The 18,609-nt window shown below is 44.0% G+C and overlaps 1 long non-coding RNA gene across 1 annotated transcript in view; it reads left to right on the plus strand.

Annotated features, from left to right (window-relative positions):
• Positions 1 to 6,425: 6,425 nt before the first annotated feature.
• The window catches only part of LOC119467405, a 64,062-nt gene continuing 51,878 nt past the window's right edge, over positions 6,426 to 18,609 (plus strand). Inside the window, exon 1 of the long non-coding RNA XR_005195942.1 lies at positions 6,426 to 6,543. This is a non-coding gene — a long non-coding RNA (uncharacterized LOC119467405). The remainder of the gene's footprint in view (positions 6,544 to 18,609) is intronic.

Consider the following 18,609-nt stretch of genomic DNA (forward strand, 5'->3'; position numbering starts at 1 on the left):
TCTCACTGTAAGCACTTCTTGCTCCCATACAGCTTGGAAAAATACCTAAGACACCCATTCACCGCTATGAATGAATACCTTGTTTTCCCTTCTGGTCTGTCCAACCCAGGAAGAAAGGATGAGAGAGTCAATAACAGGATATTAAGTTCTAGCTGCCTGAGAAAATTTTTCTTTTTGCCTCTCCCTGGTCACATCTTTTCTATCCTTCAACCAGTTCTGCTACTCCCTCGAAAGAGAGACACAGGTTTTCTTTTCCCCAGAGAAATCCAGAGGGAGAGCAAGAGAGATTTTTTACTCCAAGGGAATCTGCTCCCAGTTTATGGGGTTTCTCAATAATGTTCCTTCATTAAGATAGCATCTCAGAATGCAAGAGGCCTCTGCTCTTCGTGAAAAGAGTTGTTTTTTTCTTAAGGGGGGAATGCAGGGGGCATTAAATAAACCTGTTTGTTAAAAAAGTACCTTTGCAGCAAGGAAATGTGTTATTATTGTAATTGTCTAATGCTAATTATACTTATTACTATAATAACCATTTTGTTGTAACAAATGATGTAATCCTCTTCATTTCTGTCACTGCCAGAGGCAGAGGCAAGTGGAGCGTCTATAGCAAGAGGGGGGACTGGGGAGTGTTCTTGGCGGAGAGGTGCAGTCAGGCCTAGTAAAATTGGGAACTTGTGCTGGTGGCTGGCTTTGCTGCCGAGGAGGTGGGGGATGCAGGGCAGAAGATACAGGACTATCTCACTCCCCAACCCTGCTTCTCTCTGGAACTCCCATCCTAGGCCCTTTCCTGAAAGCATCTAATCATTCAGTCAGACTTCCATTTATTCACTCAACAAACACTCATTTAGTACCTGCTGTGTTCCATAGGTTAGCGTAGTCCTGGTGATATAGAGTAAATCAGATAGGATCTTTACTGCAGAGATGTTCACAGTCCAGTGGTGGAGAGTGTTTGTAAGCATGCAAACAGTATTTTCAGTGCACTAGAGTAGGTGTGATATAGAATATTTAGGGTGCTATGAGTACATGCATAGAAGAGGTGACTTACTCTGGGTACGGAAGCCTGAAAAGCTGGATCTTTTGAGGAACACTAGGAGTTTGAAGCACAGAGAAGGGAGTTAGCATTTCCAGGGAGAAGGAACTATATTACTAAAGGTATGGAGGCATGATAAAGCCTGTTCGTTTTTGTTAATATTAATAATAATTTTTAAAAAGAATAAAAACAGCTCATATTCATATCATACTGTTCTAGGCCCTCACATGTGTTGATTTGCTTAATCTTCACAAATAGTTTGGGGCGAGAGTGTAAATGGCCTTGTATACCATTATAAGTTTTTTTTTTGAGATGGAGTCTCCCTCTGTCACCAGGCTAGAGTGCTAGAGTGCAGTGGTGCAATCTCAGCTTACTACAAACTCCCTGGTTCAAGCGATTCTCCTGTCTTAGCCTTTCGAGTAGCTGGGATTACAGGTGCACGCCACCATGCCCAGCAAATTTTTTTTTTTTTTTTTTAAGTAGAGATGGGGTTTCACCATGTTGACCAGGATGGTCTCAATCTCCTGACCTCGTGATCCACCTGCCTCGGCCTTCAAAGTGCTGGGATTACAGGTGTGAGCCACTGTGCCCAGCCCCATTAGAAGTTTCTAAACAGAGGAGTAACAAGATAAGATCTGCATTTTAGAAAGACAATTCCCAAAAGCTAGGACTGTGTGAACAACTGGCCTACTGGATCGTCCTATCTCAAAGTGAAGCTGAGGATTCAGCTTCTAAGCCAGCTCTTAATCACACCACATTCAGCTCCACAGTTGATCCAGAGCTGCAGAGCTGCCCTAGCTGGCTGCCTATGAGACATGGAAGGAAAGAGAATTGGAGCAACTATCAGGTTAATAAACTCTGTGGAGAGAGCCAAACCAAATTTCCAAGGCCCCATGATCAGTTTGTCTAAATGCAGCACAACAATGTAATGCTGATAGGCCTGACTTCCTTTAGTGTTAATGGACATTACAGACCTTCCCTACCTTCTGGACTGAGGGCTTGTCTGTCTTGTTTACCACTGTATCTCTAGTACCAACAGAGGGCCTGCCAATGGTATATGTTAATAAATCTATGATATGAATGACCAATTACTTGTCCTGGAGTTCTGGGTACCCCAAACTTTTCATTATTAATTAAAGAAGTAGGCCGGGCATGGTGGCTCACACTTGTAATCCCAGCATTTTGGGAGGCCGAGGCAGGTGGATTATGAGGTCAAGAGATTGAGACCATCCTGCCCAACATGGTGAAACCCCATCTCTATTAAAAATATAAAAAATTAGCTGGGCGTGATGGAGCACCTGTAGTCCCAGCTACTCAGGAGGCTGAGGCAGGAGAATCACTTGAACTCGGAAGGCGGAGGTTGCAGTGAGCTGAGATCACACCACTGCACTCCAGCTTGTGACAGAGCGAGACTCCATCTCAAAAAAAAAAAAAAAAAAAAAAAGAAGTAATTCCTATTGTTATCAGTGCCCTTCTCTCCACTCCACCACACACACAAACATGTATTTCCCTGCTTCTCCCACTTATCCATTTGAGGTCTGTCTTTTCACCACAGAGGAGTGCATTAAAGATAATAGTAATAATGGCTAGTAGTCACTGAATGTCTACCAGTGCCAGGCATTGTTCTAAGCCTTTCGTGTATTAACTAAGGTCTTACAACGTTTGGATGAGGAGATACTGTTATCATTCCCACTTTATAGATCAGGAAACTGAGCTATGAAGAAGTCAAATAACTTGCTCAAGGTCACATGGCTGTTAAGTAGTAAACCCTTATCCTCTTAATTAGTGCATTGAGACATTAATATACATGCAAATCAGCTGAAGCCTTGTTAAAGTGCACAGCATGATTCAGTGACTATATGGTGAGGTCCGAAATTCTGCATGTGTAGTAAGCCCCCAGGTGATGCCAATGCTGTTGTCCATGAGCACATCTTGCGCAGTGAGGCTCTGTAGCGTGTTTCCTACCTGTCTATACCATTTTCTGACTCCCGATGTCATGAGCTATCAGAGTTATTTCCTAACTTGATATGACATTTGTTTAAAAGAAGAAACCGAAACCTATGGTCAGTTTCCTTCTGGGAGAAAAAAAGGAGTTCCAACTGGCCCGATTGTTTTGAGTGTCTTTGAGATCCTTGTGCAAAGAACTGATCCTAAGCAAAGGGAGGGCAACTCTAGACTCACTGGGTATGAGCCCAGCTCACACCACAGGTTCTGATCATGTCTACTGGTTGACGGCCACTGAAGGAGCCTCCTCTATTTTTATTCCATTGAGGCCACTAATTGAATTAGCCCTAGGTATTTAGGGTGAAAGTGTCCATGCTTCAAGGCTTCAGCTGTAGACTATTGATTAACTGTGCCTCTGGAATTCCCAAGCTCAAATGTCTAGAAACTTTGCTTCTTCTAAATGCAAAGATAACAAGAGAAGGTGGGAAGACATATGAGGGCAAACCTCCATGAAAAGAGTAGATTAATAGATTGATTAACAAGTATTTTTGAGGCCCTGATATTAAAGTGAAATGATTTTATCTTAACCCTCAGGTCTCAGGTGAGCTGCAGGAATAATGGAATCAACTCTCATTCAATGTCTTTTCCTAATCAAGAATGACTTCTCCTTTATTCCCTAGCAAGATATACTTATGAGACATTATTTCTAAGACAATTCTGAAGGCAGACACACATTTTTGGAACGTTTTAAAAAAGGCTACATTAAAAAGTCTGAAATAAATAATTTTCATTTTTTAAAAACAGACTTGTCAAGAGCTATGTCACAGCCCTCCCACGTTAGCCCATAAAACTTGGAGTTGACCATAGCCATTCTGATGGGAAGCTGAATCTCTAAGGTCCATTCTCACATTAAGATTCTCTGATTCCATTTCAATCAGGTCTAGGGCTCTGATACTCAAATGAAGCTGTTAGGACCCCTGGGGGCAATTATAGCTCCTAGACAGCTTGGGTTTTCTCTTGGAAAAACCTTAGGCAGTTCATCTCTTGGAGAGAAGGAACTCCCAGTGGGCAAAGCACAGAGCTTGGTGTCATGGGGTTTCTCTCCTCCTTCCCATTTCTTCTTGTTCCATGGCTATTGTTACAGTCCAGAGCAGGGTCATTACCTGCCCAGCTAGCACCAGCCACCTGAGTGAATGTTTAACCTTCAGACCCGTCCTCATTTCTCCCATTGCAGTTAAAAACAAAACGACTAGGTTTTTAATTTTAAGGTATGTATTATGAATAACACATTGGTCTAGTTGCTATGGAATATACAAAAATGAATGAGACGTAATTTTTTTTTAAGACAGGGAGAATGGCATGTGAAGATGAAAGCAAGGGCTCAGGTAATGCATCTACAAGCCGAGGAACACAAAGATTGCCAGCAGAGCACCAGAAGCTAGGGGAGAGGCATGGGATGGGTTTTCCCTCACGGCCCTCGGAAGGAATCAACCCTCCTGATCCCCGTGATTTTGGACTTCCAGCCTCCAGAATGGAGAGACAGTAAATTTCTGTCATTTAAGCCACTTAATTTGTGGTACTTTGTTACAGTAGTTCTAGCAGATTAGTAAAGATGCTAACAGTATAAAGGCAAAAAGAACAAAAAAAGAATAGCCTAGTAGAGTAATAGGTTATGAACTGGGATATACACTATGAGGTACAGATAAAGTCCTATGGGGATTCAAAGAAGCAAGAACAAGTAAAATAATGTATAAGAAAGAAATTTTTTAAAGCTGTAAATACTCTGTAACTATACATTTTTAACTTCTTCAAGCAAGGGAAAGAGAAGAAGATTGGGAATCAGGAGTCCAGATGCTAGCTAGACCAGGGGTTGGCAAACTAAAGCCCAACATTGTGTTTTTTTTTTTTTTTTTTTTTTGAGACGGAGTTTCACTCATGTTACCCAGGCTGGAGTGCAATGGCGCGATCTCGGCTCACCGCAACCTCCGCCTCCTGGGTTCAGGCAATTCTCCTGCCTCAGCCTTCCACGTAGCTGAGATTACAGGCACGCACCACCATGCCCAGCTAATGTTTTGTATTTTTAGTAGAGACGGGGTTTCACCATGTTGACCAGGATGGTCTCGATCTCTTGACCTCGTGATCCACCCGCCTCGGCCTCCCAAAGTGCTGGGATTACAGGCTTGAGCCACCGCGCCCGGCCTCCAACATTGTTTTTATACAACCTTCAAGCTAAGAATAGTTGTAGCATTTAAAAAAGGGTTGTATTAAACAATAACAGCAACAACAAAGATAAACAGAGACTGAATGCTGCTTGCAAAGCCTAAAATCCTTACCGTCTGATCCTTCACAAAGAAAGTTTGCCAACCTCCTGGTCTAGACAAGATTTTGCTGTAACTGTGTGACTACTGACAAATCTAGCTGGAGAATTGGACCTTATCCAGCAAGTAAAGCGTTCATCAAGTGGATAAGATGGCTAGATCTGTTGGTAGTAGGAGAATGAATTGGAGTGGAAATACTACAGAGAAATGTTTAGGAGGAAATTTAAATTTCTAATCTAGAAAGAGATATAGATTTGGGAATCATTAGCACATATTCAGGCCTTGAAAATGGAATGGATAAAAGCGCCCAAGGAGAAAACCAGTGGAAACTTGGGTATGGCCACTTTAAGGGAAGGAGAATAGAACAAGAGAAAAAGTGATCCAGGAAGTAGGAGAACAAGAGATGAACAGCAACACAGAGTAGGTTGTCAACAACATTAAATGCTAAAGAGAGGGAAAGTGGAATGAAGAATGAAAAGAAGCCTCGAATATGTCACTGGTGACCTTGTGACAACAGTTTCAGGACAGCGGTAGAGTTGGGAGTAGGGACAGATAGTGCATTTGAGGATATTGATAGTCAAGGGAAGAATGGAGACCAGTTCATAGGCTGAGTGGAAGCAGAGTCAACCGAGGCAGAAAGTGTCCATTTTGCTTACCATGCAGGGTACCTGAGTTTCCAATTAAATAATGAATGTTAAAGTGTTTTGCAAACTATAAAGTACTATGCTAATAAAAGGCATGGTGTTGTTATAAAGTAATTCTAAATTCTGTGATCATATGAAACCGTGATTGTTTTCTTCCTCAAGTTTACAACTTAAAATCAAAGCATTTCTATTGCCCATCAAGTCTACACTGTCCATTCTGGAAGACCTTTCTAGCCCCTGACTATGGCCAACTTCATCTTTCAATATTTTTTTTTTTTTTTGAGACAGTCTGGCTCTGTTGCCCAGGCTGGAGTGCAGTGGTGCAATCTTGGCTCACTGCAACCTCTGCCTCCTGGGTTCAAGTGATTCTCCTGCCTCAGCCTCCCAAGTAACTGGATTTACAGGCATGTGCCCCCATGCCCAGCTAATTTTTGTGCTTTTAGTAGAGACCGGGTTTCACCATGTTGGCCAGGCTGGTCTCGAACTCCTGACCTCAAGTGATCTGCCCGTCTCGGCCTCCCAAAATGCTGGATTACAGGCATGACCCACCCCGCCCGGCCCATCTTCTGGTGTTTCAACTTCCCACTCTGGAACTATCTGCACCAACCAGGTGAACATACATTTCATCCTCCCCACAAGCCTTGTTTTCCTGTTCTTTTGAGCTTTTACCCAGGCCATTTGCCTTGCTTTAAGGCTTAAGAGTTGCTTGCTTTAAGAGCTACAGATTTAGGAAATAAGAATACAGGATGCTAGTTAAATTTGAATTTCATATAAAGAAGTGTTAGTATACGTTCCATGAAATATTTGGACATGGGTGTCCTGTATTTTATTTGGCAAACCATACTTCCCCTCCTCTCTTAGTTTATCCATATGTGTCTCTTTCTTTGTAACTCAACTCAAAGCTCATCTGCTCCTTGACATGATGATTTAATAAAATAATATAGCTTTTTGTCAACAAAAAGACCTAGAGTCAAACCCTGGCCCTCTACTTACATGCGTGCGGTCTTGATTAAATCTTTTAGTTTCTTTGAATCTGTAAATTACCTTTCAAGGCTCCTATTAGGTTTGAATTAAACATTTGGTTTATTTGCTTAAGACTTACATTGTTTTTGGTTTTGAGACAGGGTCTGGCTCTGTTGCCCGGGTTGGAGTGCAGTGGTACGATCTCCTGCAGCCTTGACTTGAGGATCAAGCGATCCTCTCACCTCAACGCTCTGAGGAGCTGAGAAAACATGCATGTGCCACCACATCCAGCTAATTTTATAACTTTCTGGGCCTGGTGCCTATAATCCCAGCACTTTGGGAGGCTGAGGCAGGCGGATCACGAGGTCAAGAACTTGAGACCAGCCTGACCAACATGGTGAAACCTCATCTCTACTCAAAATACAAAACTTAGCTGGGTGTGGTGGCAGGTACCTGTAATCCCAGCTACTTAGGAGGCTGAGACAGGAGAATCGCTTGAACCCAGGAAGCAGAGATTGTGGTGAGCCGAGATTGCACCACTGCACTCCAGCCTGGGCCACAAAGCGAGACTCCATCTTAAAAAAAAGAAACAAAAAACAAACTTTTTGTAGAGATAAGGTCTCCCTATGTTGCCTAGGCTGGTCTTGAATTTCTAGATTCAAGTGATCCCAAAGTACTGGGATTAAAGGCGGAAGCCTCCACACCTGGCTCAACTTACATGTTTATTTAACTCTTCCCTATCCAACAGATAATTTATTTGCTCTGGGTGTCCTCTCTGCTTAGACGCTCAGTTTGTACTTCTTCATTTGTATCGCTGCTTAGAGTCCTGAGGAGTGGGTTTTGACTTTCCCATCAACCATAATATGATCTATCTGAGTCATTCCTTCTAGCATCTAAGGCTGGCATTTACTCACAGGGAGCTTCAGGATAGCGATGGACTGATGAGCTCCATTCCCTTCTCTCAGAATCACTGGAGGGTTGTATTCCATAAGGGCCTCAAAAGCAGGTGTTCCAGCCCACGTATTCTCACCACTGCTGTGCTAGCCATGCATGGGTTTTCTGAGTGGGTTGATGGTGAAAAGGTGTGGTAAGCCCTTTGGGGTGAGGGGTGGGGAATGGAGGGAAGCTGGAGTAATCACCATGATTAATGTTCTTCTCTGTGACTCAGATTAATTATAAATACTGAAATTCATAAGAGAGAATTATAGTGATGGGATATAGGTAGGAAGGTGAAGGCTTCTAGTGGATTTTCTTTTGAACTCCCGAATGCCCAGCCAGAGGACATAACTTTATTTGCCCAGTTGGGCTTCCGTGCCTGCTCCAAATACTCCTAAGTGGCAGGAGGGAAGTAGAATCTGATGCCCTGTTTCCTGAAGCTGACATGGAACCATCCTTACTGTAATACCAATTCGCTTCCTCTCCCCCAGCTGCTGGGGATATGGGTAAGCAGCAGTTATCTACATCTCCCAGCTCTGATTTTTATCTCAAGCCCAGTAAAAAAAAAAAAAAAAAAAAAAAAAAAAAAAAAAAACAAAAAAAAAAAAAAAAAAAAAAAAAAAAAAAAAGAAAACACCCTACACCTGACCAAACTCAGTAATAGAAAGTGGTTTTCTTTTTCCCCTTTCCCTTCCCTGGTTCCCTGGAGCTTATTTCACTGGAAGGGAACGCAGGTTGATGTATTTTTAAATGGCTTTGATTTTATCACCTTGCTTAATGATTTGGCACGTTATTTATTAGATGGGGAGCTTCCCAGAGGGGCCTGGCCCATTAACGTATAAATAATGTGGCAAATAGTTCAATAGAGCCATAAAAAAAGTGATTTAGAAATAAATTGACCTCTGTTTGTTACATGTAAACGAAGGCCCAGGGTCATAATGTATTTCGTGCCCTTAAGCTGGGATGGTGGGATTGGGGTGGAGAGGGATGAGCAGGGGGCTAGTGCAGACACTGGGGGGATTTTTCATCACAGTCCTTTTTTCTCTATCATGGTTGAGGGCGTGGCAGGTGTGATTTGTGCTGTGTGGGGTGTGTGTGTAGCTGGGTGAATACACTTATGGTCTGGGGCAGCCATGTGGTTGGTAAAAATGGAGCAGGGTTTGGGGTGGGAGTTTCCTTCTGGATGGAAATCCTGGTTTAGGATTTTGTCATTTTTGAGAAGTTAACGTTTAACCCAGGTATACAGGAAGAGATAGTTTGGATGGCTCCTTGTGTCTAAGGAGAAGCAGGAGCCGTCTTGGTACATTCAGATCACTGTAATGAGTTCCTCTGAAGCAAACGCTGTCCAGTTCATCTCCTTCTAGCATAGTGTATAGCACATTGTGGGGCATCAGTAGATGTCGATTAGAAATAAGAAACACATGTCCACATACATACCACGATTGGTGGAGGGAAGGAATGGTACCGATACTTTCTGAACGAGTGGTGAATGAATGATAGATATAATAGGTAACATTTACTGAGATCATAGTATGTAGTAGGCATTTTGTTACGCACTTTACATCGATAACCTAATTAAATGCTTTATATGTTTAGATTATGAAATATGTAATTCAGCAACCTGCTAGAAGTTATATAACTGGTAAGTGGCAGAGCCAGTATTTGAACTTCAGCCTGACTCCATAAACCCAGTTTTAATCTTAATATTTACACTTTGTCTTGATAATGAATACTTGATAGATTTTAGATAAATTATATAACAAAATTTAAGTACATTTAATTCTGTTAAATAATTGTTTAAAAATTGAATAGGCTGTCCTTCTTTATGCTTACTGCCATCTTGTGCCGGGGGGAAGTGGCTTGATTCGTGCTGTTGGTGGGAGAAAACCGCTTAAGGATAAAATATTTGTGGGAAGGTACCTAACATGGAGTTGATTGTAAGATTTCCAAAAGGAGTTTCTGCGATGATCCAGAGCCCCCTCTCCATAGGCAGGTGAAAGATCTGTAAACAGCTCCAGAGAAGAGACTCCACCCAGGAGCCAGAAAGTCCTTTTTTCAGGCTACCTTAATTCCTGATGCTGTTTTAACTCATTCCCTCTAGTTCATTCTTCCAAAGACAACCCTTAATACATGATCAAAGGCCCCCTTTCTGGTTTCAGGGTATCTTGTTGGCTGGGCAGAGTTTCCAATAGAGTCAGGGCTTTAGAGTGTCTTTCATCCCAAGAGCTCAAAGCCTCCCACGGACATTAACCCATTAATCACCAAGCTGCTCTTGAAGTTGAGAACCAGTGAGTGGGAGCATCCCCCGCTTCCCAGGTAGAGAAACTGAGTCTGTGACTTGTCCAGAACTGCCCAAGGAGTCAGGGTGGAGCCAGGCAAGGAACCTAGGTGTCCAGGGAGATTACGTCCTCTATTGCCAGTGATTCAGGGCTCCAGTTTTCTGCGACTCAGCAGAAAAAATAACTCACTGGGGAATGGTGAAAGTTGAGGCTAGTGGTATAGGAGATCAGGATTCTTTTGGGATTGCTGGGGAAAATAGCCTTGCTCAAGGAGATGTGTATTCCTCAAGACCAGGGCTAGGGGTCATTCCTTTTCATATCCTCAGTTCCTAGACTGTGCTTGGTACATAGAAGGCCCTTAATAACTGTTTGCTGAATTAATGTGTGAATGAATGAATCAATGAACAAATGGCAGGTTGCCTGAATTTGTCTTATGGATCTGGGCCTTTTCCCCAGTCCCAACTTTTCCTTCCAACACTAACATCTTTGGGAAGGGGAATGGGGAGGAGAAATTGAACTGCCAGTTGACCTTCTCTGGATGGGATGTGAGCCTGAGGGGAGGAGTGAGAAGAGATGTGTGGGTGGATGGGCCCGGGATGGAAGAGGGTGAGGGCGGAAGGAGTTCCTGAGACTCACCGTCAGTTTTCCTGTGAAGATCTACACATAAATCTAAAATTTATTCCAGGAATTCTGTGAGTTCCTGTCCCTCACTTGCTGAAGTAATCGTCTGGGACAAGCGACGTCACCCGTTGTAGCCTTCATCCGTTCCACTGCAAGCAGCAGAGCTCTGGGTCGTGTGGCCAGATAAGAACATGATTTTTTCTCCATGTGTCCATCATCTTGGTGACATTCGCAATGCACCCCTGTTTTGATGAAGGAGTAACCATGTATCACTTTAAAATGCTCCCAGTGTATACAGAGATCACAAAACCAGAGGTTTTTTAAAAGGCTACAGGAAATCCCTAAGGTCATGGCTTACAAATTCCTGGGTTTGAGTAGAAGACATCTAACTCAGTTATGAGATGAGGTGGAGGAGGACTACCCTGTTTAGAATGTTTATGTATAGGAGACTCTGTGTGTGTATCTCTACATAGGACTATAGATATAAATGCACAGCAGTTTAACTGTTATATGTAAGAATCTTTATGAGGGGATGCACCAGGATTCACTCCTATGGGGAGTGGCTATGGAGGCTGTGGGGAGGTCCACATTTGTGAGGGTCCCCTTGCTTCCTTTGAGCCTGGTGGAGCTTTTCTCCAACTTCAAACCCTCCTTCCCCTCACCCCTCACTTGTTGCTGGGGATGCTCCTAAGTAATCTTGAGGCTGAGGATGCTCACTCCCAACTTTTCTCCCAGCATGTCTTTATTTCTGCCACCCATCTGATCCCATCCCCATCCCTAGGTGGGCTCCCTGCTGCCTGCGTTTATCTCCCTGTTTTATGATGTCATTTAATTAGCTCGCACATGGTGGTTTTATGGGACAAACACGGCCTTGTTTGCCTTATAACTGGATTTCATGGCTCTGTGGGGACAGGTCAGGAAATCTCAGTCTAGCAGTGTTTGAAGTTTGGGAATGCTGGATCTTTAGGAACCTAGACACTTTGGGAGTGGCCTTAGAGCTCTATCTTCCACAAACTGGAAAAGAGTCGCCTCTCACTTCTCTAGTTCCCCATCCCACAGCATGTGATAACCCCTCTGGGAAAGCGGGAAGGCTTTGCCAGCCATTAGGGGCCAAGGGATATCTGTTTTGACTCTCTGTTACTCGTGTGACTGTCATACATACTACTTTTAGCCCCTAGATAGGGTGGCTGTTATTATAGGATAGTTATAAGCCTCCTGAACATCAACTCTAGGGGAATAAGATACTGTATGGTAGAGCATACATTAAAATAGGACCTGTGAGAAAAATAGAGAGAATTTCATTCCTTTGACAGAGGGATTTGTGGGTCAAGAGAGACAATTGGGGTGTTGAACCAAATAGAATTCATCCAGATGCTAACTAGGGAAATGGGGGTTACCATGTATGATTTAGGAATACTTGGTTTCTATTAGGAATACAATGTATTTTGGGGTTTTGTTTTGTGTTTTTTGTTTTTTTTTTGGTTTTGTTTGTTGGTGTTGTTTCATTGGTTAGGTCAGGAAATTCTGGGATGATATAAGAACGGGTTATCGGGCCAACCATGGTAGCTCATGCTCATAATCTCAGCATTCTGGGAGGCTAAGGCAGGAGAACTGCTTGAGGCTAGGAGTTTGAGACTAGTTGGGCAACATAGCAAGACCTCATCACTACCAAAAAAATTAAAAATTAGCCAGGCATGATGGTACATGCCTGTGGTCCCAGCTACATGGGAGGCTGAGGCAGGAGGATCGCTTGTGGCCAGGAGTTTGAGGTTACAGCGAGCTATGATCACACCACTGTACTGAAGCCTGGGCAACAGAGTGGGACCTTGTCTCGATGATAATAATAACAATAATGATGAATTATCTAGAACCATACCGGACAGATGAGATGCATCTGGTTTTCTAACGTCTCTAGTGACTGAGACTCTACCCAGCTGCCATGTGTGGAAACCTTTTGCCATGGCAGCTTTCCTTCTCCCCTTGCCCACAAGGTAACTCGTATATACCTACACATGCATACATTAGAAATGCCTGCAAGCAATTTCTTGATAAATACATGATTCTTTTCTCAGCTTTAGACAACACATTTCTTTGGCTTGGTGCTGTGAGTAACCAAGCCTGTGAAATCAGCCCTGAGCCAAGGGTTGGGCTAAAGGAGCCAAGAGAAATTTCTGCTGCTTCTCCTCTCCCCGCACCCTCCTTCGGGCTTGAGATCCTAAACCTGAGGCCCTGGTTCCTGTGCTCTACCTGTTCTTCTCCCCTCCTCACTCTGGCTCCCCATCTTTCACATCTCCTTCCTTGGCCTGTCCCTCTGTTCCACGTACTTTTGGGGTCCTGAAACTCATCGCTCTGATTTCTCTAAAACCTTAGCTGAAAGATGTGAAAGCAAAGTGGCCTGGAAAGGGGTGAGCGATACTTCTAGGAAAAGTACTTCGCTGAGGCAAGTGTAAGTCTGGGATTGGGCAAAATGTTAGAGGATGTAGGAATCGGGGGAGGAGCACCCTGAATTATAATTAGAACTAAGAAGAAACATAGTAACCCAAATCTCAGAGGCAGGGTCTTATTTCAATAGATTAATATAAATTTAAAATGTGGCCTTTAGGCCAGGCGTGGTGGCTCACACCTGTAATCCCAGCACTTTGGGAGGCCCAGGCAGGCGGATCACCTGAGGTCAGGAGTTTGAGACCAGCCTGGCCAACATAGTGAAACCCTGTCTCTACTAAAAATACAAAAATATTAGCCAGGCATGGTGGTTCATGCCTATAATCCCAGCTACTCGGGAGGCTGAGGCAGGAGAATCACTTGAACCTGGGAGGCGGAGGTTGCAGTGAGCTGAGATTGCTCCACTGCACTCCAGCCTGGGCAACAGAGTGAGACTCCGTCTCAAGAAAAAAAAAAAAGGATCTTTAAAACATCATTCTCCCCACTTTCTGGAATAGTCTATCTGGGGACAGAAGGTTAGACTGAACCTCTCAACGGAGAGGACTCAGTCTCTCTAGGGCCCCTGTCTCCAGAATCTACTTGGTCAGGATGTCCTCAGAAAATTTAGCCTAAATCCCTCCTGCTGCTCCTTGCAACATCTTTCAAGACTGGTGATGCATACAATTCATCTTGAATGTCCCCTCCTCCCTGGGAGCTTGTGACAACACATCTCACCTGAAAAACCATTAGACTCCGAAAATGTTGGGACTGGCCCCGGCACGCCTTTGCCCTTCTGTGCTGTCCTCTCTCCGGATGACTTCAGAGGAGGTGAGGGTGGTGTTCGATGGATGCTGCAGCCTCCCTCTCCTCTTTCACTGAATCGCCAATATATTTTCTCTGACAGTTTGCACAGATAGTTAAGATACCGTGTAATTACTGTTGCATTTGAAAGCCAAACATGATTTATTTCTGACAAGCTCAGTCATTTTTCGGATGACGTGTGTGTGTGTGTGTGTGTGTGTGTGTGTGTGTGTTTGTACATGTGTGTACATTGGTTATGTCTTTTTATAGAAGGAAAGCAGGTATCAGCTCCTATGTCTCTCTCTCACTCAGTTACCTTCCTTTACTGAATCAGGAAACATTGGAGTAGACAGAGCACTGGAAGGGGAGACCGAGTCCCTACGCCCAGGAGACCCCTGGTGTGATGGGAACGATGTGATACACAACAAACGCAGACATGAAGACAAGGGCAGGGATGGAGGATGGAGAGGGACTACTGAAGGCAATGCGGTGGCTTGTCAACAGAAGACTTCCTTCAGGAGGCTTGTCAGGGAGTGTTTGGAAGAGAAGGTTTAGGGCCAAAGAGAAAGGAAAGAAGGGTGTCTTTGATAAGAAAGAAGAGTGAGCTTTAAGAAAGGGGAAATTTGCATGGAAGGAAGCCATTTTTCCTAGTTGAGGCAGAATGTCTGAATGATGGAGTCACAGGAAAGTGGAAACTGGGGAAGCAGAAAGTCCCGGTGGGCAGAGGGGTCAGAGTGCTTGGTGGTGGTGTTTTGTCAAACAGCTATTGCGAGGCATTTAGGTAGTGCCTTTGAAACACCACGTCCACAGAGGGAAGGCTCCTGCCTGTTGCAAGGGATTGGACCTGGCAAGAGCAACGGAGAGATGAGAGCAGCTAGGAGAGGAGAGGATACAGAGACTGGAGAAGGCACTGCAGGGCCTTTCTGACTACTCGGAGCTTGTGGGCTGGAAAGAGCAGTTGGTTTTTCCCAGTTCCCTTCTAATTCCAGTAGGAGAGTTTAAGCTTGGATGAAAGAAAGGATTATAGGATTGCCCAAAGCAAATGCACCATTGCATTGTCTTCTGTGCCCTAATATACGTGTGGGCTGTGAGGAGGGCACCTGCTCTAAGGCAGAAAGATGCATAGGGATGGAGCTCGTCTTCAGCCCCTGCGGTGGATAGGGAGTGGGGGTAGTTGGTGCTCTTAAGTGTTGCTCTCGGCGTCTCTGGCTCAGGCTTCTGTCAGTACAGACCTGCATCCGAGCTCCGCCCCAACTGTTGATTATACCCTTTGGGATGCATCATTGCTAAGAAAGCAGATGTGCCAGATGTGACATGTTTGAAGGAAAAAAAAAATCCCTCGCCTCTGAGCCTTGGGGAGAGCAGCTCATCACCATCTTGCTGCCGCTCATGGGCCCCTGAGGTTGGGCTTTGCCAGCTTCGTACCTTTGTAGTCCCTCCACAGAAGGGTCTCCAAGCACTAAAGGAGCCAGATGTGGGGAAGGAGAGTGAGGAAAGATGGAAGAGACACTGAGACCCCATTTCAAATGGAAGAGATTTTGGTCGCACAGTAGTGGGTGTGCTGCCAGCTAGTTCACCTTACTGGGTTGGACTCCTCATGTAAGGAGGTGCTAGTGTGTGTGTGTGTGTGTGTGTGTGTGTGTGTGTGTGTGAATGTTCTCTAAGTATGGGTTTCTAGGAATTCAACCCCACAGTACCACTCTGGTTTATCTTCCAACTTCTCCTGGATGCCTCCCATGACTTCCTGGGAAGTCTTCTGCTCCATACCTCCCTGCTGCCCTTGCAGTTTTCCTAGTTTTATTTTCTTCCTGGACTCAGAAATTGAGCTCTGAACTTGCTATACGTCTTGTCCTTTGCCTGAGGGAGAACCTCTCGAGCCGCGCTGACAGATGTCTCAGTCTGGGAAGCCCCAGCATGCTTTGCTGAGTACCTCTCCGCCAAGGTGGCGCCCAAGGTACCCAAATCTCAGGGCCTTGGTTCTTCAGTTACTCCCCCAGTCATTTCTCAATGCTGACGGGATAAAGGAACAGTTCATTCAGTAAGACAAGGAAAGGATTAGGGAAAGAAATCCAAGACTTTTGAGTATACTAGAAAGTTCTATGACTGAGGTCAAGGTAAAGTCACAAAATACTGCACAATGCCTGGGGGTGGATATAATGGTTCTATAGTATGAACAACCCTTAGAAATGTCATTGATTCCAGAAAGCCTCTGCTTAGATTCCTAGAGGTGATTCTTGATTACATCTTTAAGTGTTGACATTTCCTATTTTCTAAATTAGATTCTAACCCTTCTAATCTGAGCCCAAGAAGAGTGGACCTGTCACCAAGACATCTTGGAGGCTAACCCTAGGACTTGAACACTTTAAGTTACTAGAGTTCTACTGTTTCTACCAGCTAAAAGTCCACTAACTAAACCAAATCCTAAAGTAGCTCTATCCCTATCCCTAACCCTATCCTTAATTCTGATCCTGAAATTAACCCTAACCCAAATCCCAATTCTAACCCTGCTTACCTCTCCCCTCCCCCATTCCCACTACCTAGAATGTTTTGATGGTGGGAGGGGCTCGGGAGGAGAGGGCAAAATGAAGAATGCCTCTGGGAAAACGGAGGAGGAGGAGATCCAGCCAGAGCGACCTGGAGGAGCCAGTGTGGTATCTGGGAGCCTGGGGCATAATCTTGGTACATGCCAAGCCATGAGTCACAACATCGTTCTCCATGGCATTTTGTTGGAGGGTGTCTGGGCTGGCAGCTGGTAAACAAGCTTGCTTAGAATAAGGTGTGCCCCCCCACTCTCTCTCTAATTTAGGGGAGAAGGGAAAAAGTCTTCTATCCTAAGGGTCCTTCTTTCCTCTGTTATTTTAGATTTCACAAGACTTAAAAGCAAGAGGAAATACTTGGTCCTTAGAAATTCTTTGTCACTAGTTGCAAGGAAATTATGGAGAGACTAGATCATTGAGAATGCAGAGTCTCAAAGCTTCCAAACGTGAGAGGTGCCCTAGTCCAGCCCACTAAGCGTCATCCCCCTGAGGGACGCCGGGTTGCCCCATTCTGCCCTGTGCCCTCTCATGGCAGTGCCCACGCTACTCCACCTCCCTCCCACTGCAGTCACTGCCAAAATCCAGATAGGCATCCACTGTGGCTGGATAGAGATCTTTATGGGGGCAAACCTGTGCTTGTGGATAAAATAGCAGCTGGAAACACCCGGAACTTTTTCCTGAACTTGGTACCTATCCCAGCTAACATCAGTCATGATGTGTCAATTTTCTATCTACAAAATGGAACCAACTCTGAGCCGTACTCCTGGGGAAGGTGTAGAAGGAGCAGGGCACTAATGACTATTTTCTGACTTTGAGGGATGATGATTAGGGTTATTATTGTTTATTCCTTGAGGATGCAAGGCAGCCATCAGCCTGACTCTAAACACATGTAGTGCATTGCAATTGCTGTCTTTGGGGCTCAGGGAAGCTCTGCTCCTTGTCCCCCAACCTTAGCTCATATCTGCCAATCCTACAATAATTATTTGTATTATAAATAGGACTTTGGGGAAGGAGGGTGCTTATTTGCTTGATGTCTTCCCTGTAGGCCTCATTTTCACACCCTGGAGCAGAATTCATACACCTCTCCCATCACAGATTTAGCTCCTGTCCCAGCATTCTCTGCTAGGTTTGGGGGTTAGAAGTTCTTTAAAGTCAGCTAGGAGCCAACAGCTACAAAACCTAACCTGTAGTATGTCATGAGAGACCCCCAGTGCTTCATCCTTTGAATGACACACAATAGTCACTTCAACGAAGCCTTCTGAACTCCCAGATGCTACCCATTTGGCAAAAATCAGTGTTTCATTTTATTGAGAATTTCAAAAATACTGTTTGATTTAGAAAAAACTCAAATGTGTAAATCAAGCTATGTAAATCAAAAGAGGTTTGGTGTCAGAATTCCTGCCAGCTGCCTCCTTTTCCCTCTCCCTCCATAATACTGAAACAGTGGAGTCATAATAATAACTAACATTTAAAAAGCATTTCACAGTTCCAAAGTGTTTTCATTTATCATCAGTCAATGATAACCCTGTGTGCTTGGAATTCTTGCCCACATTTCACAGATGAGAAAACTGAGGAACACAGTGTTTAGTGAGTTCCTCAAGGTTACAACACCAGTAAGTGACATGCAGTTGGCATTTGATCAAAATGCAGTGACTATGGAAGGTCTTTTTATTGTCCAACTATGGAAGAAGGAGTTAGGGAGACCCTTTCTGAAGAACTTTTCAGGATGAGGAATACAGAGTTTCTAATTCACAGAAGTGTTCCTAACTCATAGGCTTAGGATAAGATGATCTTGGCCTAGGGCCCAAAAGATACTAGGTATAAAATATAAAATAAATCTAATTGCAAAGTCAGATAAATATTAAGAAAACTGAGAAAAAATGCCATCATTTACGTGCAGATAATATTTTATTGCTGAAGTTTTGAACATTCTAAGCAGTCTTATTTAGAAGGAATCCCCAGAGGCTAATCTGTCCAGGGTCCCATCTGTAGACCACATTGTTAACATGTGGTTGGATGCCCTGTTCTTTGGTTTATTTATTATTCTTTTTAAATTTCCACTTTTATTTTAGGTTCAAGGGGCACACGTGAAAGTTTGTTGCATGAGTGAATTGTGTG

Source organism: Cebus imitator, unplaced genomic scaffold, assembly GCF_001604975.1.
Source record: "Cebus imitator isolate Cc_AM_T3 unplaced genomic scaffold, Cebus_imitator-1.0 Scaffold285, whole genome shotgun sequence".
NCBI lineage: Eukaryota > Metazoa > Chordata > Mammalia > Primates > Cebidae > Cebus > Cebus imitator.